At 38.3% G+C, this 25285-nt stretch overlaps 1 protein-coding gene across 11 annotated transcripts in view; it reads right to left on the bottom strand.

Moving 5' to 3' along the window:
• TTBK2 (tau tubulin kinase 2) overlaps positions 1–24806 on the bottom strand; it is a 142513-nt gene extending 117707 nt beyond the window's left edge. For 2 of the 11 annotated variants that reach the window (XM_070238437.1, XM_070238444.1), the window contains exon 1: positions 24138–24531. The gene's annotated coding sequence lies outside the window, so the exon portion shown is untranslated. Of the gene's footprint in view, positions 1–13313; positions 13566–23543; positions 23764–24137 lie in introns of those variants that run through there. The other 9 variants (XM_023619122.2, XM_023619152.2, XM_070238425.1 and 6 more) reach the window with 9 other exon arrangements.
• Positions 24807–25285: the final 479 nt, after the last annotated feature.

The raw sequence follows: 25285 nt of genomic DNA, 5'->3' as shown, positions 1-25285 counted from the left end.
AAGAGAGACACAGAGGGACAATATATAATGATCAAAGGGACACTTCATCAAGAAGAAATAACGCTTATAAATATCTATGCACCCAACACAGGAGCACCAAGATTCATAAAGCAACTATTAACAGACCTAAAGGAAGATGTTAAAAACAACACAATAATAGTAGGGGACCTCAACACCCCACTCACAGCAATGGACAGATCATCCAGACAGAAAAATCAACAAGGAAATAGTGGAGCTAAATGAAAAACTAAAACAATTGGACTTAATAGACATATATAGATCACTCCACCCTGAAAGAGCTGAATACACATTCTTCTCAAGTGCACATGGAACATTCTCTAGGATAGACCATATGTCGGGAAACAAGGCAAGCCTCTACAAATTTAAAAAAATTGAAATAATAACAAGCATCTTCTCAGATCATAGTGCTATAAGGCTAGAAATTAATTACAAGAAAAAAGCTGAGAAAGGCACAAAGATGTGGAGACTAAACAACACACTACTGAACAAGCAATGGATCATTGAAGAAATTAAACAAGAAATAAAAAAATACCTGGAAACAAATGAACATGATAGCATGCCATACCAACTCATATGGGATACAGCAAAAGCTGTATTAAGAGGAAAATTCATCGCAATACAGGCACATCTTAACAAACAAGAAAAATCCCAAGTAAGCAACCTTAAAGCACACCTAACTGAACTAGAGAAAAAAGAACAAATGAAGCCCAAAGTCAGCAGAAGGAGAGAAATAATAAAAATCAGAGCAGAAATAAATACTATTGAAACAAAAAAAGCAGTAGAAAGGATCAATGAGACAAAGAGCTGGTTTTTTGAGAAGATAGATAAAATTGACAAACCACTAGCCAGACTTACAAAGAAAAAAAGGGAGAAAGCTCAAATAAACAAAATCAGAAATGAGCGAGGAGAAATAAGAACAGACTCTGCAGAAATACAACAGATTATAAGAGAATACTACAAAAAACTATATGCCAACAGAATGGATAACCTAGAGGAAATGGATAAATTCTTGGACTCCTACAATCTCCCAAAGCTCACTCAAGAAGAGGCAGACAATTTGAACAGAGCAATCACAAGGAAAGAGATTGAAACAGCAATCAAAAACATCCCAAAGAATAAAACCCCAGGACCAGATGGCTTTCCTGGGGAATTCTACCAAACTTTCAGAGAGGATTTAATACCTATCCTTTTCAAGCTATTCCAAAAAATTAGGGAAGATGGAACACTTCCTAACACATTCTATGAGGCCAACATCATGCTGATACCAAAACCTGACAAGGACACCACGAAAAAAGAGAACTACAGGCCAATATCACTGATGAACATAGATGCAAAAATTCTCAACAAAATTTTGGCAACCAGAATTCAGCAATTCATCAAAAGAATCATACATCATGATCAGGTGGGATTCATACCAGGGACACAGGGATGGTTCAACATCCACAAATCAATCAACATGATACACCACATCAACAAACTGAGGAATAAAAACCACATGACCATCTCAATAGATGCAGAGAAGGCATTTGACAAGATCCAACAGCCATTTATGATAAAAACTCTGAACAAAATGGGCATAGAAGGAAACTACCTCAACATAATAAAGGCCATACACGACAAACCCATAGCCAACATCATACTCAATGGGCAAAAACTGAACGCCATCCCCCTGAAAACAGGAACGAGGCAAGGATGCCCTCTATCATCACTCTTATTTAACATAGTACTGGAGGTTGTGGCCAGAGCAATCAGGCAAGAAAAAGGAATAAAAGGAATCCAAATAGGGAGAGAAGAAGTGAAACTCTCGCTGTTTGCAGACGACATGATCTTATATATAGAAAAGCCCAAAGAATCCATTGGAAAACTCTTAGAAGTAATCAACAACTACAGCAAAGTTGCAGGGTATACAATCAATTTGCATAAATCAGTAGCCTTTCTATACTCCAGTAATGAACCAACAGAAAAAGAACTCAAGAATACAATACCATTCACAATCGCAACAAAAAGAATAAAATACCTTGGGGTAAATTTAACCAAGGAAGTGAAGGACCTATATAATGAAAATTACAAGGCCTTTCTGAGAGAAGTGGATGACGACATAAGGAGATGGAAAGACATTCCATGTACATGGATTGGAAGAATAAACATAGTTAAAATGTCTGTTCTACCTAAAGCAATCTACAGATTCAATGCCATCCCAATCAGAATCCCAATGACATTCTTTACAGAATTAGAACAAAGAATCCTAAAATTCATATGGGGCAACAAAAGACCCCGAATTGCTAAAGCAATCCTCAGAAAAAAAGAACAAAACGGGAGGCATCACAATCCCTGACTTCAAAACATACTACAAAGCTACAGTAATCAAAACAGCATGGTACTGGTACAAAAACAGGTGCACACATCAATGGAACAGAATTGAAAGCCCAGAAATAAAACCACACATCTATGGACAGCTTATCTTTGACAAAGGAGCTGAGGGCATACAATGGAGAAAAGAAAGTCTTTTCAACAAATGGTGCTGGGAAAACTGGAAAGCCACATGTAAAAGAATGAAAATTGACCATTCTTTTTTACCATTCACCAAAATAAACTCAAAATGGATCAAAGACCTAAAGGTGAGACCTGAAACCATAAGGCTTCTGGAAGAAAACGTAGGCAGTACACTATTTGACATCGGTATTAAAAGGATCTTTTCGGACACCATGCCTTCTCAGAGAAGGGAAACAATAGAAAGAATAAACAAATGGGACCTCATCAGATTAAAGAGCTTCTTCAAGGCAAATGAAAACAGGATTGAAACAAAAAAAAACCCACTAACTGGGAAAAAATATTTGCAAGTCATATATCTGACAAAGGCTTAATATCCATAATATATAAAGAACTCTTGCAACTCAACAACAAAACATCAAACAACCCAATCAAGAAATGGGCTGGAGACATGAACAGACATTTCTCCAAAGAAGATATGCTGATGGCCAATAGGCACATGAAAAGATGCTCATCATCGCTGATCATCAGGGAAATGCAAATCAAAACTACACTAAGATATCACCTTACACCCGTTAGAATGACAAAAATATCTAAAACTAATAGCAACAAATGTTGGAGAGGTTGCGGGGAAAAACGAACCCTCATACACTGCTGGTGGGAATGCAAACTGGTGCAACCACTATGGAAAACAGTATGGAGATTCCTCAAAAAATTAAAAATAGAAGTACCATACGATCCAGCCATCCCACTACTGGGTATTTATCCAAAGAGCTTGAAGTCAGCAATCCCAAAAGTCCTATGCACCCCAATGTTTATTGCAGCACTGTTTACAATAGCCAAGACGTGGAAGCAACCTAAGTGTCCAGCAACAGACGAATGGATAAAGATGTGGTACATATATACAATGGAATACCACTCAGCTGCAAAACAGAACAAAATCATTCCATTTGCAATAACATGGATGGACCTTGAGAGAATTATGTTAAGTGAAATAAGCCAGCGAGAGAAGGACAATCTGTGTATGACTCCACTCATATGAGGAATTTAAAATTACGGACTAAGAACAGTTTAGTGGATACCAGGGGAAAGGTGGGGTGGGGGGTGGGCACAAAGGGTGAAATGGTGCACCTACAACATGACTGACAAACATTAATGTACAACTGAAATTTCACAAGATTGTAACCTATCAATAACTCAATTAAAAAAAAATTTTTTAATTTATGTCAAAAGACAACCTATGGAATAGGAGAAAACTGAAAACTATATATCTGATAAGGGGTTAATACTCGGAATATATAAAGAACACTTCAACCATAAAAAAGTCTAGTAACTCAATCAAAAAATGGGCAAAGGACCTATTTCTCCAAAGAAGACATACAAATAGCCAACAAGCATACGAAAAGATGATCAACATCTCCAATCATTAGAGAAATGAAAATCAAAACCATATGAGAAATTACCTCATACCCATTAGAATGGCTACTATCAAAAAGAAAGAAAACAGAAAATAACAGGTGTTGGTGAGGATATGGAGAAATTGGAACTGTTGTATACTGTTACTGAGAACACAAAATGCTGAAGCCACTATGGAAAACAGTATGGTGGTTCCTCAAAAAATTAAACACATAATTCCCATATAATTCAGCAATTCCATTTCTGGGTATATACCCAAAAAACCCTGAAAGGACTCAAACAGATATTTGTACACTCTAGTTCACACCAGCATTATTCACAAGAGCCAAAAGGTGAAAGTAGCCTAAATGTCCACCAACAGATGAATGGATAAAGAAAATGTGGTATATATACAATGGAATATTATTCAGCCTTAAAAAAGGAGGAAATCCTGTCCCATGCTACAACATAGATGAATTTTGAGAACATTATGCTGCATGAAATAACCCAGTCGCAAAAGGACAAATACTCTTATGATTCCAGTTATATGAGATATCTAGAGTAGTCAAAATCACGTAAACAGAAAGTAGAATGGTGGTTACTAGAAGCAGGAGGGGAGGAGGAAAAGGGGAGTTGTTATTTAACGGGTATGGAGCTTCAAATCTGCAAGATGAAAAAGTTCTGGAAATCTGTTTCAGAACAATGTGAATATACTTAACACTACCATACACTTAAAAATGATTAAGGGGCTGGCCCTATGGCTGAGTAGTTAAGTTCACGCGCACACTCTGCTTTGGCAGCCCAGGGTTTTGCAGGTTCGGATCCTGGGTGCGGTGACAGCACCGCTCATCAGGCCATGCTGAGGCGGCATCCCACATGCCACAACTAGAAGGACCCACAACTAAAATATGCAACTACATACTGGGGGGATATGGAGAGAAAGAGCAGGGAAAAAAGAAGACTGGCAACAGTTGTTAGTTCAGGTGCCAATCTTTTTTTTTTTTTTAAAGATTTTTTTAATTTTTTTCCTTTTTCTCCTCAAAGCCCCCCAGTACATAGTTGTATATTCTTTGTTGTGGGTCCTTCTAGTTGCGGCATGGGGGACGCTGCCTCAGCGTGGTTTAATGAGCAGTGCCATGTCCGCGCCCAGGATTCGAACCAACGAAACACTGGGCTGCCTGCAGCGGAGCGCGCGAACTTCACCACTCGGCCATGGGGCCAGCCCCTCAGGTAACAATCTTTAAAAAAAAAAAAAAATGATTAAGATAGTAAATTTTATGTTATGTGTTCTTTACCACAGTAAAAAAAAGAAAAAAGGTATGGGTCTGGGTGCCATGGAGGGGAATCTGATAATATTCAGCATAATAACATAACATATATTTAAACACTAATCCAGCAATTCCACTTCAAGAAATCTATCCCAAGGGTACAATGGCGAAAATATGTGAAATGATTTATAACCACAAAAGACTACAAAAAAACTAACAGTCCATCAATAGGGGATTGGTTGAATACAAAAATGGCTCAGCTATATAAGAGAGTACTAGTCCAGGAAGAAGATATATTGATACAGAGTGATTTTCAGGATATATTGTTAAATGAAAAAAAGCAAGATGCAGTAAAGTGTTTACAGTACACTACCTTTTGTGTAAAAGGAAGGTAAATGTTAAGTATATTAATGTACTTGCTTTTATTTTTTAAAAAAAGGAAAGATAAGCCAAAAGTGATGAAAACGATTCTCTATAGCACAAGTCAGTAAATTTTTACCGTAAAGGGCCAGATAGTAAATATCTCAGTCTTTGCAAGCCATATAATCTCTGTCACAGCTACTCAGCTCTGCCACTGTAGCACAAAAGAAGCCATATACGATATGTCTACAAATAAGTACGGCTGTGTTCCAACAAAGTTTTATTTACAAAAAGAGGTGGGTGGCCAAGTTTGGCCTGGAGACTGTTTTTTGCCAATCTTTGTTTAAAAGAAAGGAGAAAATAGGATGGAGGGGATAATGATGGAAGTCAGACTTCTATGAATGTATCTTGTGATAGAGTTTTGACCTTGTTTTACATATGAGAAAAAAAACTCTTAAATTCCGAATTCAAGAAAGGACCACAGCAATAAGTAATCATCAGAACTGGCTTTAAGCTCATTCCACTCTATCAATGATAGCTTCCCATGAGCGACCACACTTCAGAAAGTCAACCAGTCAGTAAGAGCCACACTTCGTAACCACATCTGCATAGCATAAGTTCAACCTCTTCCTAAACATTCCCCCTTCACCAATCCCTGATCTCTAAGTTTCACAGCTCTCCCTTGTACAGAGAGCAAGAAATTTAGCACTTTGTTCAGATATTGAGCGGTAGCCTCTTCCTTCAATACAATCAAAAGAAAAAATTAAATCAAAAAAAGAAAATAAAGGGGGCTAGCCCCATGGCCGAGTGGTTAAGTTCACGTGCTCTGCTTCGGGAGCCCAGGGATTCACCAGTTTGGATCCTGAGCACGGACATGGCATCGCTCATCAGGCCACGCTGAGGTGGTGTCCCACACAGCACAACCAGAAGGACCTACAACTAGAATATACAACTACGTACTGGGGGCTTTGGGGAGAAGAAGAAGAAGAAGAAAGAGAAAAAAAAGAAGATTGGCAACAGATGTTAGCTCAGGTGCCAATCTTAAAAAAAAAAAAAAAGAAAAACTCTAAAAATGTAGGGTGAACAATTTCTAAAAATTTAAAACAAACTGAAACCTATCACCCACTGCATACCAAGTCTGTGGCATAATCCTACAGAAAAATAATTCACATGGCCTTAAAATACAGTATTTTGATTGTACATCCCTAGTGGGATACATCTTAAGGAATAAAAAAACCACAAAGGAATCTTAAAACTGCACTTAATAGTTTTATGGTTAGAAGTAGTATCAGTTCTGTTATTTTAAAACTATTATTGGTATATTGCAGGACACAGCAAATAAGTGATGATATATTTTAAGTCACTAGGAATCAACATTTTCAGCATAAAGAGATATAAATACAAAAGTCAAAGTCAACTTAAAATCCTGAAATCTTAATTGAAGAAAACATGAAAAAATGTCATGATCTTTATTTAAATATGTGTTTCACAACTCTAACCATTGAGAAGTCCTCGAAGCAATGCAGCCCAGTAGCATTAACATCCCTAGCATGCAGACTGAGGGTTCCAAACACCAATTTCCCTCAAAAAAGAACAAAAGCTCCTTGGAAAAATAACTACCTCTAAAACTGAGACAGGAAATATAAAAGATGAGCCTAGAATCTTGCTGCGCTTCAAAGCAGGGAATATACCAAAGACTAGGGAAAGATGCAGGTTTTGTGGGGCCTGAGTTTACAAGTGGGGCACCCTCCTCTTAAAAATCTTACTTTCGCAAATTTTACAATATCTATATGACGAATTACTAAAGCCTTGGTCCCAAAGCCTTGAAAGAAGCCTATGCAAATGAAGAACCCTGAAGTTTTAAGCTTCATTATGTTCACAGTAAATCCAACTTTGTCCAAGATAATGGAGTCAACTCCAAAGGGCACAGGAGCCAAGTGGAAGGGGCTCATACTGGTTTAAGGGAAGAAAATTTGACATCCAAAAGAATAATGATTGTAACCAATTGGAACATATGAAATACATTAATAACCCATGAGTTCATAATGATACTCAAAACAACTTGTTAGACATTACGAACAATTGGCTAGGGCACTAATTCATTACTCTGAATATAAATAAAAGGAAAACAAATCAAGCATTTATCCTGCCTTTCCTGTAGTAGTAACTGTATTTCACAGAAACCGAATAGTTGATGACTACAGAATTAAAAATTCACCATTTTGCAATATCTAATGAAATAATCTAGGCAATGATTATCAATGGCTGCCAAAACTCTTAGGTGAAAGGTTGTTTGAGTTAGAACTTAATGAATGGATGAGACTGGTAATACTTAGACTCCTGATCAATCTTAGCATCCCTAAAAGACCTGACATTAAACAGCATATCACTAACTTTGAGAACGGAACTAAGGCTTAGATCCACTGTCCAGGTCCCAGACTGACCACTCAGTCGTACATACCTGAGACAGATCTGAGTATCATTTCAAAGGTTTTGAAAACTGAACTAATATTTAAACCAAAAGACACGAAAGGCTAGTCAAAACTTACAACCTAAACACAAGTGGGTGGCTAAAAATTAAAAATATCAATATTCTCCATAGAATTTTATTATTTTAAAATAAATTTAAAATACCTGTTTTAATTTTAATGTAGCAAATATCATTAGATATAAATCAATGCTAAAAAATCAAAATAACTTTTTAGACTCTTTAATAAATTTTAAGATTGGTAAGAAACCAACTGTAGTAGGAATGAGGTAGTGAAAAAGCTAAATCCTCATCTTAGATAGTGGAAAGCCAACAGACAATGACTAATATTTAAAAATTAATCAGCAATAATACAAGCACGTTAGTTTGAGATGTAGAGGATGCGAAACAAGTAAGAGAAACCTCAACTAAACTGGAGTCAGGAGGGCCTGCAGGGGGAGCTCTCATGCCATTTCATACAATTACTCCAGAGACACACTCTTGTATCTTCCACAGGAAGTACAACTACTTTACTACTGAAGGAAGATTTCTCTCCCCACCCAGCAACAGCCCAAAATGAGAAATATCACAGCTTAGCCAATGAGAAACCATTGCTGCCCTGTACTGTTACTTTCTCCCAAAGGACTTTCATTTAGAACAGCCCCTCCCTACGCCTCCTTTTTCTCTATAAAAGCAAGCTCCCCTCCTAGTTTCCTCCTAGCTTCTGTCTGGTGGTTGCCAGCAGCTGTGAGAAGGGGGCGATGGGGATTCAGTGTTTAATGGGTATAGAGTTTCATTTTGGGAAGACGAAAAAGTTCTGGAGCTGGATGGTGGTGACGGTTGCACAACAATGTTAATGCACTTAAGGCCACTGAATTGTACACTTAAAAATGGTTAAAATGCTAAATCTTATAAATATTTTACCACAATACAAAAAAAATTTAAATTTTAAGTAAGACTTCTAGGTATCGCTCAGATGTAACTACAAAAGTCAAATAATTTTCACTATCTCACTCTAAATTACCAGTGGAAAGATCATAAAACAAAGTGGTACCCTGGGTAGATCCTTCAGAACACTGAAATAAATCTAAGAATACACCTGTTCCAATTAGGAATTGCACCCTTGCGGAAAACCCTAGAATCCTATAAGCTAGCAACGGCTACCAGGCTGCTTCTAAAATGGCCCCTAATGATCCCCAACTCCTGCTACTGATCTTCTCCCCTTTAGTGTGGGTGGATGTAATGACTTGCTTCTAACGAAAAGAATACAGAAAAAGTGATAGGATGTCACTTTCCAGATATTATTAGAGACCGTGACATCTATCTTGCTCCCATTCTCTGTCTAGCTCTTCTCACTTGCTTGCTCTGATGAAGCAAGCTGCCATGTTGCCCCAAGGAAAGGCCCACATGGCAAAGAACTAAGGGCAGCCTCTGCTAGCAGTATTATATGATTCCACTTATAATAGGTACCAACAGCTAGTAGGGAACTGAGGCCCTCAGTCAAACCATCCACAAGAAACGGAATCATGCCAACAACCATTGGAATGACCTTGGAAATAGATCCTTTCCTAGTTGAGCCTTGTGATGACTACAGCCTACTTCGATTGCAGCCCATGACTGACCCTGAAACAGAGTACCCAGCTGAGTCACACCCAAAATCCTGACCCACAGACACTGTGAAAGAATAAATGTTATTGTTTTAAAACACTAAGTTTTAGGGGCTGGCCCGGTGGTGCAGCGGTTAAGTGTGCACTTTCCACTTTGGAGGCCTGGGGTTTGCCGGTTCGGATCCCGGGTGCGGACAGGGCACTGCTTGGCAAGCCATGCTGTGGTAGGCATCCCATACATTAAAAAAAAAAAAAAGTAGAGGAAGATAGGCATGGATGTTAGCTCAGGGCTGGTCTTCCTTAGCAAAAAGAGGAAGAATGGTGGCAGATGTTAGCTCAGGGCTAATCTTCCTCAAAAAAAAAATAAAATAAAACAGTAAGTTTTAGGTAATTTGTTATGCAGCAATAGAAAACTAATACACCAGGCTTCTTTGGTATGGGGCAAGAGTTTCTCAAAGGTGTTCATGAACCACAGGTTCTTTTTGATTCTATATCATGGACTATAGCTGAAAAAATTAATGTAATTTGGCTGCAGTACCAGTGCTGTCAAATACTGTGTTTAGGATTCATTTTTTCAATAACACTAATAACTTTAAAGTAATCAATCTTAGTGCAAGAAAACTAGATACTGGAAGAAAGAAACTAAATAAATCCCTCCTTGAAAATATCCTCAATGACCTAAAATAGGGAGTAAATAGAATGCTAATGAATTTGGACAATGATGCTAAATCTGGAGTTGTTGCCAAAACAGGCTCAAAGATGATCAAAATATGGACAGAACATACCAAATGGAGATTCAATTTGTAAAATAACATGTGGTGAAAAACCATTTGAAACATTTGCCCAACTGAAAAAGATTGAGGAGAAAATAGCCAACAACTTAATAAGTAAACATTGGCAATCCCCTAGATTACAAACTTCTTGAAGATGAAGACCATATCATAATCATTATATCCTCTGCCATAATAAAAAATTATGAACTTTGTAGTTAATCAATAAATATTTGGCGAAGTTACTCAACTAGCTAAAAATGAGACATCAAACTGTATGTAATTTAAAAGTCATACAGATTCACATATACAAATATAAAAGAAAGATGAGAGGAAAAATGAGAAATAAAGGGAGAAGGAAAATAAGAATGATAAGAGGCACAAAAGCAAACGGATAGAAAATTACATAAGAATTCCAAAAACAGAATTGCTAAAGCAATACTGAGAAAAAAGAACAAAGCTGGAGGCATCACAATCCCTGACTTCAAAATGTACTACCAAGCAATAGTAATCGAAACAGCAGGGTACTGGTACAAAAACAGACAGATCAATGGGACAGAACTGAAAGCCCAGAAGTAAAACTGCACATCTACAGACAGCTAATCTTCAACAAAGGTGCCAAGAACATACAATGGAGAAAAGATAGTTTCTTCAATAAATGGTTCAGGGAAAACTGGAGAGCCACGTGCAAAAGAATGAAAGTAGACCATTATCTCATGCCATACACAAAAATAAACTCAAAATGGATCAAAAACTTGAAGCAAGTCCTGAAACCATAAAACTCCTGGAAGATAATATAGGTAGTATACTCTTTGACATCAAACTTAAAAGGGTCTTTTCAAATACCATGTCTTCTCAGACAAGGAAACAAAAGAAAAAATAAACAAGTGGGACTTCATCAAAGAGCTTCTGCAAGGCAAAAGAAACTAGCATCAAAACAAAAAGACAACCCACCAATTGGGAGAAAATATTTGCAAATCATATATCTGATAAGGGGTTAATCTCCATAATATATAAGGAACTCACACAACTGAACAACAGAAAAACAAACAGCCCAATCAAAAAACGGGCAGAGGATATGAACAGACATTTTTCCAAAGAAGATATACAGATGGCCAACAAACACATGAAAAGATGTTCAACATCACTAACCATCAGAAAAATGCAAATCAAAACTACACTAGGATACGACCTTACACCTGTTAAAATGGCTATAATCACTAAGACTGAAAATAACAAATGTTGAAGAGGGTATGGAGACAAGGAACTCTCATACACTGCTGGTAGGAATGCAAACTGGTGCAGCCACTATGGAAAACAGTATGGAGATTCCTCAAAAAACTAAAAATAGAACTACCATATGACCCAGCCATCCCACTACTGGGTATCTACCCAAACAACTTGAAATCAACAATCCAAAGAAACATAGGTACCCCTATGTTCGTTGCAGCACTATTCACAATAGCCAAGACGTGGAAACAATCCAAATGCCTATCAACTGATGAATAGATAAAGAAGATGTGGTATATACATACAACGGAATACTAGTCAGCCAGAAAAAAGACAAAATCATCCCATTTGCAACAACATGGATGGACCTGGAGGGAATTACGCTAAGCGAAATAAGCCAGATGGAGAAAGACAAAGTGGTTACCAGGGGAAGGGGAGCAGGGGTGGGAAAGGAATGAAGGGGAGCACTTATGTGGTGACAGTCAAGAAATAATGAAATAATGTACTACTGAAATTTCGCAATGAAGTAAACTGTGAACTCAAATAAAAAAAAAAAGAATTCCAAAAACATAAACTAGACCAAACCACACTTAATGAAGAGAACGCCCTATAGGAGTACTACCTTAAAAATTAACATAACACTGCTGTGTGTTGATTGTCTTCTAACTCCAAGAACTCCTCATAAAATAGATTAAGACCAGACTACCTGGATTCAAATCCTGGCTGTATAAACTAGGGCCCACTACTTAACTTCCCTGTGCCTCAATTTTCTTATCCATAAAAAAGGGATAACAACAGCGGCTATCTAAGATTTAAAATGATCATATGATACATGTAAGTGTTTATTTATCACAGTGCCTGGCGCACTGACTGTGCTCCATAAATGGTAGTCATTACTTAGTACATCACTTTGCATGCTTCTTAACCAACAGAAGGAGAAATAGTCACATTCACAGACATACTACTGTCCAAAACAGTATCTGTATTGCTTGAATGTTGACGAAAGGAAATTATCATGTTCTCATGGAGGCTGAGAATTTAAACCTATTATACAACGACTACTTAACAAATTCATATAAAAACGTTCTTGTCAGCAAGAGAAAATTATTACTCTACAACTATGATTACAAATTAAATTACAGCATTCACATTGTTATAATTTTGTTTTTAAAGTTAACAGAAAAATTAGTTGATCAAAAAGGGAATAAAAATAAACCAATGCCACCTACTATTTCTAGACTGGAAAAAGTATAAATTAGTTCCCAAATGTGTTTTGACTTGAAGCAAATTTTGAGTACCCACCTACATAAAGGAAGTTAGCAGTATCATAGTGAATACCAAAGAAGAAATTACTTAAAAATAGAAAATCAAAAACTCTCATACACTACTTGTAGGAATATACTTTAAAAAATAGGTTTGTATTTTAAAGGAAAGTTGAAAATCTGAGCACCCTGTGACAGGCAACTCTTTTCCTAGGTATATATCCTAAAACACTCTTCTCTCACATGCACCAGGAAACATACACAAGAATGCTCATAGTCACACTGTCCATAAATGTCAAAAACTGGAAACAAGCCAAACGTCCAGGAAAAGAATGGGTAAACTGTAGTATATTCACACAGTAAAAAAATGCATTAGTTTCCTACTTCTGATGTAACCTCAAATTTAGTGACCCCAAATAAACAACACAAATTTATAATCTTACAGTTTTGCAGATCAGAAGCTCAGGCTTCCTCTGGGGCTAAAATCAAGGTGTCAGCAAGGCTATGCTCCTTCTGGAGGCTCTAGAGGAGAATCCTTTCCTTGCCTTTTCCAGCTTCTAGAAGCCGCTTGTATTCTTTGGCTCATGGCCCCATATTCCATCTTCAAAACTAGTAGTGCAGCATCTTCAAATCTCTCTCTGATCTCTGCTTCCATCATCATCATCTCCTTATTTTTCTTGACAAAATAGATATGCCTGTAATCATAAGGCCCTCTGTGATTACACTGAACCCACCCTGGATAATCAAGGATAATCTTCCCATCTCCAGTGCCTTAACTTCATTACATCTGCAAAGTCTCTCTTGCCGTATAAGCTAATATAGTCACAGGTTTCAGGGATTCGAATGTGAACATCTTTGGAGGACCATTATTCTACCTACCACAAAAACTACACTAAAATGAAAATGAAGAAACTACTGCTATACTGAACTACATGAATGAATCTCACAAACGACATTTGAAATAAATCAAGCAAGGGCCGGCCTGGTGGTGTAATGATTAAGCTCATGCACTCCACTTCGGCAGCCCAGGGTTTGCCAGTTCAGATCCCGGGCACAGACCTATGCACCACTCATCAAGCCATGCTGTGGTGGAGTCCCATATACAAAATAGAGGAAGACCGGCATAGATGTTAGCTCAGGGACAATCTTCCTCAAGCAAAAACAGGAAGATTGGCACCAGCTGTTAGCTCAGGGGCAATCTTCCTCACTTAAAAAAAAAAAAATCAAGCAAGACAAAAGTATACATACGATATAAGCCCTTTTACATAAGTTCAAAATAAGCAAAACTAAACTATATTAAATAGGGATGCAAACACAGGTAGTAAGTTTACCAAAAAAACAAAGGACACGATTTTTCACAAAAATCACAAGAATGCATTCCTTTGGGGTAAAGAAGGGGAAGGAGATGAGGAAGATGCTGGCAATGTTCTATTTCTTGAACACTTGAATTTATAATTATTCTTTAAATTACATATATATGTATTATCTACTCTATGACTAATATCTCTTATAAAAAGAACAGAAACAGAAAATAGTCATATAAACCAGAGGCAGGGAAAGCCAGACACAGAATAGATTTGGGAACAGCCATTCAGTAGTGTGACAGATAGCAGGAGACTGCCTCATCTATGGAATGGTGAAAAGCCAGTTAACCTGTGAGTTGAGCATGGAGCAGAAATCCAGGTTCAGAGTAATGATATAAGATTAGAAGCACATACACAGTTTACAATGTCTTCCTAACAGACTATAATTTCTTGAGGTCAAGAGGAGAACTCTATTCATCTTTGTATTCTTAGTATCTACCATAATACTGACCATAGAACACTCTTTCAATAAATGTTTAATCAATGGAAGAATAAATGAAATGTCTTTCACGTCCTACACAGCTCAAATTAAGGACTCCTAAAGCAAATAAGTGGAAGTTGATTTGAAAATTCAACAGTCATTTAATAAACTGTTATGAATTCATAGAAGAGCAGAAAGAAACATAATGCACAGTTTTACCTTCAAGGAGTTTACAAACTAGGGAAGAAAAAAAGTTAAGCAATTATTTCCAAATTATTCTTTGAAATAGAACACAAAATACAAAAACAGAAATTGATACTAATTCTCTGGATTTAAAAGGTAAAAAATATAAAAAGTTAATCAACATCAAACTGTAAGGGCCAAGTGCATATGACAAATCAGTACTGAGGGAAGTTGACATGGGCTAGGATGATCATACAAAGTTTCTTGGAGGAGGTAGATAGGATAAATAGCACTTTGGTAGATTGCAAAATAGGCACAAATTCCTCCCATTCCTGTATACACATCCCTTTATAACGTGACCTTGCTACATCTTCCATCAAGAGTTTCTTTCTCCATCCTAGAAACTGAAGTTGGCTCTGTGACTTGCTTGGACCAATGGGACATTAGCAAACATGAACCCAGAAGCTTGAAAAGCACTTATGCACTAGACTTGTCCTCTTTCACTGGTTCTGGAACCCAGACTGTGAAAAATCCCAACCTAGCTGATTGCCACACATAAGTGAGCCCAGACAAGACCAAAGGAAGAACCATTCAGCTGAGTCCAAAGTGCCAAGCCACAGAATGGTTAACTAATACTTGATTATTGTTTTAGCCTCTGAGCTTCGAGGTGGTTTGTTTCAAGGCAAAAGCTAACTGACTGAGGAGGTAAGCAATGGTAAAGAGGAAATGAGCACAACATACAAGTGCATGGGAAAATGAACGCATAGATTACTCTAAACAGAAAAGAGTTCTGATTGTGGAGAAAGAATACAAAGGCCTGAAAGGTTAACTGAGTTCAGACTGCAAATATCAGGCTAGGAAGAGGATGGTCCTCATTCTACTTCAGTAGACAAGGGGAGCCACTGAAGGACTTGAGAGCAAGAGAGGACATAACACAGGAGGAAAGGAAACCCAGTTAAGACTAATAGAATCTAGGCTGAAGTAATAAAATTCTCCTACATTTAGGGAGGAGGCTAGATAATTCACCAAACAGATAACAGCATGGTTTTATAAATGTCATATATAGTTTATGTAAGATTCTGCTCTTCAACAGAAAAATAAGAAAATTATTTTTACCCACAATTTTAATCTCAATGGGAACAGTACTAGAATTAATCATCAGAAGAGCTTATGGCATGTCTCAAGGGCAAGGAAAATATTTTTGAAGCTATATTTGGGTATAAAGATAAAACACAGATTTCTAAAGACAGCATAACTGTGAAATATGACTCCTCTTTGAGATTTAAATATTCCCCACCAAACCACTTCAGCTCCTGGCCACCATAGAGTAATAAAGACCAGATTTACCTTCCCACCTTAAACAGCTAGTAAAACAGACAAAATATATGCCACGATGGATTTTAGACACTAGACAACAGGCAGCACAGAACAGGAATCCATGAGAGAAGGGAAATAAACGAAGCAAGCCTTACGACTGCCCCCAGCTCACCACCTGAAGAGTTTCCAAGCCATAGCACAGGAATGGGGGAATCCAAACAAAGCCAAGGAGTTTCACTGAGTTAAGGAGACAAAATCCAGAGTTTTGGGGAGGCCAGGGCAGAGAAGAACACTGGAGAAGAGAGAGCTGCACAAAGAACAAGCTCTGGGTGTTTAGAGAGGGATCCCCTCAACATCTTTGCTGAGACCTTAACTGTGTATGTGTGAGAGGAAGAGATCAGGGCCAGGGAAAGAAGCACTGGAAAGGGGCAGACAGAACAATCCTTAGTGCTCACACAATACTGTGAATAGTTTCTATACTCACCAGATAGAGTAAAAAAGACCTCTGAAAACATCCAGGGCCTTGAATGCATCAAACTATTTTCAAATAACTGTATCCCAGAACAAACCCCAAAAATACTTAAGGGAATACAAAATTTAAAACTCCAGCACATAACAATGTAAAATCACAATGTCTGGCACCCAAACAGAAATTATCAGGGCAAACAAGGAGAAACATCAGTCAATAAAAACAGAACTAGAAATGAGGCAGATGACAGAATTGGTAGACAAGGACTTTATTTTTTATTTATTTTTTTTTTTTGAGGAAGATTAGCCCTGAGCTAACTACTGCCAGTCTTCCTCTTTCTGCTGAGGAAGCCTGGCCCTGAGCTCACATCCATGCCCATCTTCCTCTGCTTTGTATGTGGGATGCCTACCACAGCATGGCGTGCCAAGCAGTGCCATGTCCACACCCGGGATGCGAACCCGCGAACCCCAGGCCGCAGAGAAGCAGAACACATGCACTTAACCGCTGCGCCACTGGGCCGGCCCCTACACAAGGACTTTAAAACAGCTATTATAAATACATTCAACATATTCAAGAAAACAGAGAGAAGCATAAGCATGAAGAAATAAATGGAAGATATTTTAAAAAATTGAACTTGTAGATATGAAAAGTATATATATGAGATAAACACACTGGATGAGATTAACACCAGATTAACTTTTGTGGAAGAAAAGATTAGTGAACTTGAAGATACAGAAAAAGAAACTATCCAAAATGAAAAAAACAGAGAAAAAACAGAAACCAGACAAAGAGAGCGTCAGTGACCTATGGGCTAACAATAAAAAGACTAAGCATACATATAACTAGAGTTCCAGAAGGAGAGAGCAAAGAGTTTGCTTACACTTTCATTTTATTGTCAGTTATTGCAACCATACGGTCTTATATAAAGTTTCTCTCTACTTTTAGTATATATTTTAATTTCTGGATACACTAATTACGCCCAGAGAGATTCCATGCAGGAAAAAAAAAATCTGAAGGAAAAATGTCTGAAATTTTTCCAAATTTGATGAAAACTATAAATACCCTAAACACCCCCTATTATTAAAGTAAAAGATCAGATGCTTTCAAAGTTATCATAATCTATTATGTAAAGAGTATTTAAAACACCTGATCTACATTCCAAAAATGGATTAAAATATAGTTGGAAGCAGAGTGGCTACCTCATACATCTCAAAAGTCAAAATAATACATTTTTCACATTATAGAAAATTATCTAAATTATGTTTTAAAGTAAAACAAGCTGAGGGGCCGGCCCAGTGGCCGAGTGGTTAAGTTCCCACACTCCGCTTCGGCGGCCCAGGGTTTCACTGGTTTGAATCCTGGGCGCACACATGGCACCGCTCATCAGGCCATGCTGAAGCAGCATCCCACATGCCACAACCAGAAGGACCCACAACTAAGATACACAACTAAGTACTGGGGGGATTTGGAGAGAAAAAGCAGAAAAAAAAAGAAGAAGATTGGCAACAGTTGTCAGCTCAGGTGCCAATCTTTAAAAAAATTTTAAAAATTTAAAAAAATAAGCTGAGGCGTAGGCACAAGTTTACAAAGATTACACAGCAGCTAAGTTTTTCAAGACATCTAATGATACTAATGCAAACAACAGAAATAAGGGTCAAGAATAGGATAAACCCCATGAGATTTTGTTTTTGTCTTTTTTTTCCCATAGGTTTTAGCAAAGGCCTCTCTAAAGGGTTAGTAAAAAGAGATGAAGATTTGAGAATAACCTCTTTGCTGAGAGCAAAAAAAAAGAAAATTTAGTTACCACTCACACTTCGACTGCTCCTTTTAAACTTTCACAGGAGGTAAATTATACTTCCAGCAGAATGGAATCTCTCCGGGCTCAATAAATATATTCAAAAAAGTAAAATATCTATTAAAAGTGAAGAGAAATTTTACAAGTCAGTGTGGTTACAATTACTGACAACAGAATAAAAGTGTAAACAACCTAGGTCTCCTCTCCCTGGCTACAATACTAACAACACATAAACAAATTCTTCCCATACAGAAAGTACAGCGTAACTTACATGGCCAGATTGTCAGGAAAACACTAAACAAGACCATTCCTTGGATAAAATCTACTGTATGTAGATTTTGTATGATCCACCAAACAAAGCATTATGTCTATGATCCTCTCACTAAGACAAAGAAAAAAAAATCAATACAAAACCTTTTCTATAATGATCTTCACTGTAATTGGATTTTAAGTATATTAATTTCCCTTTTTAAAAATAGCAAAACTGAAGCAAAGAGAGATGAAGTAATCTAATATCCTATGATATGTTATAGTAGAGATGAGAACAGATTTACGTTTCATCTTGATGCACAATTAACATTTTAGATTCATTCATTTAGTAAGCATTTATTAATTTAAGAGTTTATAGGCTATACTAACCTTATTTTCTACACCAAAAATTAGGTGCCAGCTTACAATAAGAGATATTTTTTCTGATTTACAAATGCATTTATATAATTTTAAGTTTACAAAGATATTCAAATTATATCCTAATTACTTGTACATTTAATAACTCACCAATAAGCCACTGGGCTAGAGCTAGAGAGAGACTCTAACTACTCACCTGGAAGACATCTTTCTTGTAACCATACATACCCTCTTACTGGTAATGCCTAGTCCTAAATTCTGAGGCTTAAACAAAGAGTGTGAAACATAACACAGGAATTCTGTCAGTACTCAAGCAACTGAAGCCTGGGAGAACCCAAAGTAGAAACTCATATTGCAGGGAGAGAGAAGTGGACTTTTTAGGACAAAAGTTTCTAAAGTGTTCTGGCACTTTTTGTGGATTTGTCTGGATTTGTCTAAAGCTATTTCAGGAGTTGTGTGAACATTTAATTTTTATTAAATTTTTTAAATTTAAAAACATTTATTTAATTATTTATTTATTATCTTTTATTATTTAACTACTTATAGCTATAACATATGCGTTAACCTTTGAATCTGGTAGAGTATGCAGAGTAAACTGCAGCTGATAAAACAGAAGACTACTTCCCTGAACCCACCTCCCAGACTGTTAGGTCTATCTGTTAATATGTTCATGTGGCGGTCTGTGTTTTCACTCCATGATACTTGGAACACTTGTAATTCCTTGTTCTACAACTGTCTGCTCCCACTGTACTGTAAGCTGCAAAAGGGAGATCACCTCTGTCTTGTTCACTGCTAAATCTCTAATCTCTAGCACAGTAACATGGTAGATGCTTAACAAATACCTAATGAATGAATGGATGAGGCTACTGCCTGAGTTCTAAAGAAAAATAATGAGGTTCAGAAAGGCTAAGTTAAGATGGTAGCAACGGAAATAAAAAGGAAAGGTTATGTGCAGGGAGAACCAGAGGAAAGAGGAAGCCAAAGAAATAACAAAATAAATGAGATTTTTGAGCTTGGATAACTGATGAAATAGCAATATCTTCATTTGCAGAAATAAAGAAGTTAAAAGAGGGCTGACTTTTGTTTTGGACATGTTGAATTTTCTAAGTGGTAGACAAGTCCGGCAGAAATGAAGTCTTAATCTAGTTTACTATCTACCATATGATTTGGCTTCTAGATAATGTTGTCAAATGAAATTTCATGAGAGGTAAGGCTCACATTTTTCTCTTTATTCATTTTTTCCTATTTTCCTCCCCTTGTCTCTGACTTATTGGTCATGAAAAATGTTGATAAAACCATTTTTGAGATATTTTAGAAACTCAGGCACTTAGTGGATCAAGGGGAAAAAAAGAGAGGGCTTTCCAAACTTAATCCATAATACACAATATGTGGAAAAGAATATCAGACAAATATTAATAACAGTACTGAGATGATCATATGGCTAGACTAAGATAAGGGAAACAATGAAAAATCATTTTTTTTAAAATGGCAATTATCTTGAAACTACCAAAAGAAAAAGAACAAGTATAAAAATAATGATAAAAGCATTTTGCTAAAAACACATACAATGGCAAATAAGTTTTCTAATTCAAACATTAAAAAATACTGATTCTCATTTTCAATAAAGAAGCAAATTCTCTGGGAAAAAAATACTGATTCTTAAAACACAGTTAGGTTAAATCCTGACAGCTTACCAAAGGAAGCCAAGAAGCTACTACCTCCCATTCTTCAGAAGACACCACAATACCGCAGGATTCCCTTCAAAGAACACAATTTTTTACCTTGGGAAGCTTTACTCTAATTGAAGTAAAAGCAAATTCCCCAATACAATAAAAAGCAGCTATCAACATCCCAAAACATCACAGATCGTATTTACAAAGGCAAAAAAAATTCATAGAAAAAATCCCAAAGTTCAAAAGAGTTCATAAGTACTATATATATTCAATTTAGTGTCAAGGACACATAAAATAACCACCACAAAGAGAAGAATAATTACGTTTAAATTAAAGTCATATAACATAATTGAAAATATACCAAGAGGTCTGCTTAAAAATCACTTGTTTAAAAGATGAAGTTTTCTGGCAAAACTGACATTCACATTATGTAAATAATATAATTTCAATCTGTATTTTAAACCTCAATCAAGGATCACCAGATACGAAGGAGGACAGAAACTTCTGAGTGGTAGTATGTGTTGTATTTATGCTCAAAATTTAGCTCTAAAAAACTCAACTTTTTCATACAGACTTAAAGGCTTTTATCAAATACGGAAGTACAATATTTAACCTGAAAGCACTGAGTATTTACAACACAAAAGCTTCCACAGAAGCCTGGGGAAAAAAATCTACCACAACCATCACTATTGTTTACAATATACTAGATAACCAAAAAAAGACGACAAGAAAACAAAACAGTAGAAATATGTTTAATTTCAAAAATCTATAGATATTGATGGGCTGGCCCCGTGGCCGAGTGGTTAAGTTCGCGCGCTCCGCTGCAGGCGGCCCAGTGTTTCGTTGGTTCGAATCCTGGGCGCGGACATGGCACTGCTCATCAGACCACGCTGAGGCAGCGTCCCACATGCCACAACTAGAAGGACCCACAACGAAGAATATACAACTATGTACTGGGGGGCTTTGGGGAGAAAAAGGAAAAAATAAAATCTTTAAAAAAAAAAAAAATCTATAGATATTGAAAATGTCTTGCAACATTACTAAGCAAACAATCTGATACAGCTCCAGCTATCCTGTGAGTGTTTCTCAAAAACAGCAAAAAAAGGAATACATGACTACAGTAATTTTGAGTAACACGCATTCAAATTTTAAAGGCTGTCAGATATCTATAAAATAATTTTTCTATAGGAGATTTTTTTTTAATTGGGGAAGGAAGTTAGCTATATTCACTATTAATTCTCAAAGGCTATTCTATTTTGCTAATCAAGTCAGCCCCCACTAGTTCAATAATGGTCGTTACACATTTTCCCTTGTTATATATTATTTTGTTTTTAGGCAACATTTATTATCTCACAGTTTCTGAGGATGAGGAATCTGAGTGTGTCTTAGTTGGGTGGTTGCAGCTCAAAGTCTCTCACGAGTTGCAAACAAGCTGTCATCTCCATTACTTCTTAAAGTTATAAAACTAAGAAAGAACTGCCTGCTTCCCACCAAAGTTAAATTTAAACTCCATGATCAAAGCAAACTCAGCTCTGTAATATTCGTTTACATTAAAAAACCAACAATCTATCACTAATTGTCACATTTTAGTGCATTTTCTAACGTAAAATACTCTCACAAGTTATCTAAATTATACAAACTTCACTTCTAACACTACATTTAAAGGTATTTGAAGCCCTGTATAATTGAGTTCAATTTGCTAAAGCAAATGAGCCTATTATCACGAAGATTTCCTGAGGCATTAAAATAACCAGTATTTACAACAAAGTCAAAAGAAGATACCAAAATCTTAAGTCATATATAGTACAAAAGAGAACTGACTAAATTATGTATTAACCATAGTACAAGATAATGAGCAAGTATTATTCTTAGTCAGCCCCCTACTGAAGATCAAATTTGTTTCAACTTGATATTACAAATTAAATGAATGAAGCTAAGGACTTCAATTTCTTTTATGTGTCTAACACTGAAAGAGGAAAAAGCATTTCCTAACATTCTATTATAAACGGAAAATGGTAAGAGCAACTGTCCTTTTAAACCACGCTTCAAACACCCCTTTTACTGCCTTGATAAAAATGTACCACACAGAAAAAGATAAGCTTCTAAATTAAAGATTTATTTCGGTATGTCTTCAATTTGAATAGATCGCAACATGCCATCTAAATCCACGCACTCGTTATTTGAAAAACTTTTAGAGTTAAGATGAATTCTTTAAGATTAGTCATATTAAGAAATATCTGTCATCAATAATGCTTCTTCATAAACAAGAAGAAAGAAATATATAGCACTCAATTCCCTCAATAGTTTAAATTCAATCTCCCATCTCCCCTTGCCCGCAAATAAACATTACTCTATTCCATTTAGCCAAAAGAAAACAGCAACACATCTTTGTGGTCTATCCTGGCAAATCAGTGTGTAGAAATGAATACAACTGTTATTAATGGCTCAGAACCAAACACTGTAACAAAACAGACTGAGTGGATCCTCGGGGGGGGGGGGTGCCCACTCATAATAATGTGCTCTTCATACATACATACAGAAACTCAATTTCTATTGAACACCAAAAACATCTTTACATAATACACACGTTATAATAAAATTGCCCTCTCTCATGTTCAAAGAAAAACAATTTCTCAAACTAGGGATGAGAAGAGTTAATACCGGGATTGCTGCCACCTACCAACTTTAATTCAAAGCGAAGTACAACTCAATGTCATTTTTACCTCTAATGCAGCCACGACTGAAACAAAATTAACTTCGCGGTGAGATAAAGTATCCTGGCATCCCAATGGATTATCTACTTCTCTGATTTGACAGTACATACGTGTGGTGTCTTTTGTCCCTTCCACAGCATCCCAGGGTGTCAACATCATCCTAGTCAAAGCAAATGACGAGCAAATCCCTCAGGTCATTACTTCGCACCGTAAGTACCAGCAAGTCTTGGCCTGCAGTGACGTTACTACACAGCAAACATTCTATAGTCCCATGTCCCCTTCTATTAGATTCGGGGAGGCGGGGTGGGAAAGACGCGCTCGGCATATCCTGAGAATCCTGTGCTCAGTCCTGGTACCAGAAGCAGCGTGAATACAAGTGATATGTGGGTCACCCACAGAGACAGAAACAGAACGAAGCTTCATGACCCTCCAAGTTCAGTGAAGACAGCAAAAGCCACTGGGGAAACGGGGCACAAGCCTTTGGAGAAACCGGGGAGAAGCAGACGGTCTCCGAGGTGAAGTGACTGGGTCTGGCACAAGCCCAGGGCGTGGGCAGCGACCAACGAGTCTCCCGTCCCCCTCCCCTCCGCACCAGGGTCAGTCGCTCCGCGAGGGGTGCAGCCGGAGGAGGGGGTCAGACTGAGGCGGGGGGGGCCCGGGGCTCCCCCAGCGGCGCCCTGGGAGTTCGGGGGGGTGTGTCCTACCTGGGCCGTGGCGGACGCAGGGAATTCGGGCGGAGGGCTCGGGTCCAGCTCAGGACCGGGACTAGCAAGGGTCAACCCTCAGCAGGCGGGACCGCCGCCGCCTGCCCATCCCCCGCCGCCTAGTGCGGCAGGACCCGAGCGCGGCTTCGAGGGCCGGCCGGCTGGGTAGTCCCCTCGGGTACTGTCCCCGTTTACTGGCGGCGGCGGCGGCTGCTGCTGTTACTGCTGCTGCTGGCCGCCCCCAGCCGCTGCGCTTGTGCCAGCCCCTGCTCCTCCTCCTGCCGCCGCCGCCGCCGCCTCGTCCCCACCGCTCCCATCGCCGCTGCGGCGACTACTGCAGCGCCCGCTGACCCGACCCGACGTTATTCTCCCCCTTCGCAACCCGGCACAGCCTAGCCCACCTGCCCTGCCAGTGCGCACGCCCACCTCTCCGCCACAGGTCCTGATTGGAGGGCGCGTCCCAAGCCCGCCACGTCGGTTGGCTGGTCCCATTGCCTATCAGGAAGGGGGCAGAAAGTCAGGCAGAGAGCGTCTCCGCCCCCCACCGGAGAATTGCCGCTATCTTCAGGTTTGCCTGAGAGGGCGAGTAACCAGGAAAGGAGCATCACAATGGCAGTGCGCATGCGCGCGGGAATTCTGGACTATGTAGTTCCAGCCACAGCCGCAACTGCCCGCGGGTACGGAGCAGAGAAGCAGGGCTTCTGAGACTAGTGGTTGGAGCGCGGTGATGTCTTTCTAGCTCAGCGGTTAACTTGGCTAAAGAGGCATGGTTGTGACCCCAGGGTTGGGCTTTTCGGAAGAAAATCGGAAATGCTTTGTCACGATACGAATTTACATATTCTGAGGCAGTCGCGAAGAAGGACCCCAAATCGTGAGGGCCTGCCACGCCACCTCCTCAGAGCCAGAGCTTCCAGGATCTGGCAAATTGGCGCTGTCCCCAGATCGCCCAACGTGAAGCTAATCACCGGTCGGTGCTGGGAAAAGGCCTGAAAGGTGTAAGGAGGGAAGGAGACCGAGACCTCCTGAAAGGAATATCGGCCCGAGCCCGAAGTATCCTTACGGTTTTCACAACCCATGAAAAAAAGAGATTTCATTCCCTTTTCAATGAGCTCATTCAGAGGGTTCAATGAGCAGCCCCCGTGCGGACC

The sequence above is a fragment of the Equus caballus genome, chromosome 1 (genome assembly GCF_041296265.1).
Source record: "Equus caballus isolate H_3958 breed thoroughbred chromosome 1, TB-T2T, whole genome shotgun sequence".
NCBI classification, from domain to species: domain Eukaryota; kingdom Metazoa; phylum Chordata; class Mammalia; order Perissodactyla; family Equidae; genus Equus; species Equus caballus.
The sequence above is the reverse complement of the archived record's forward strand: the minus strand, read 5'-3'. Positions and strand labels throughout refer to the sequence as shown.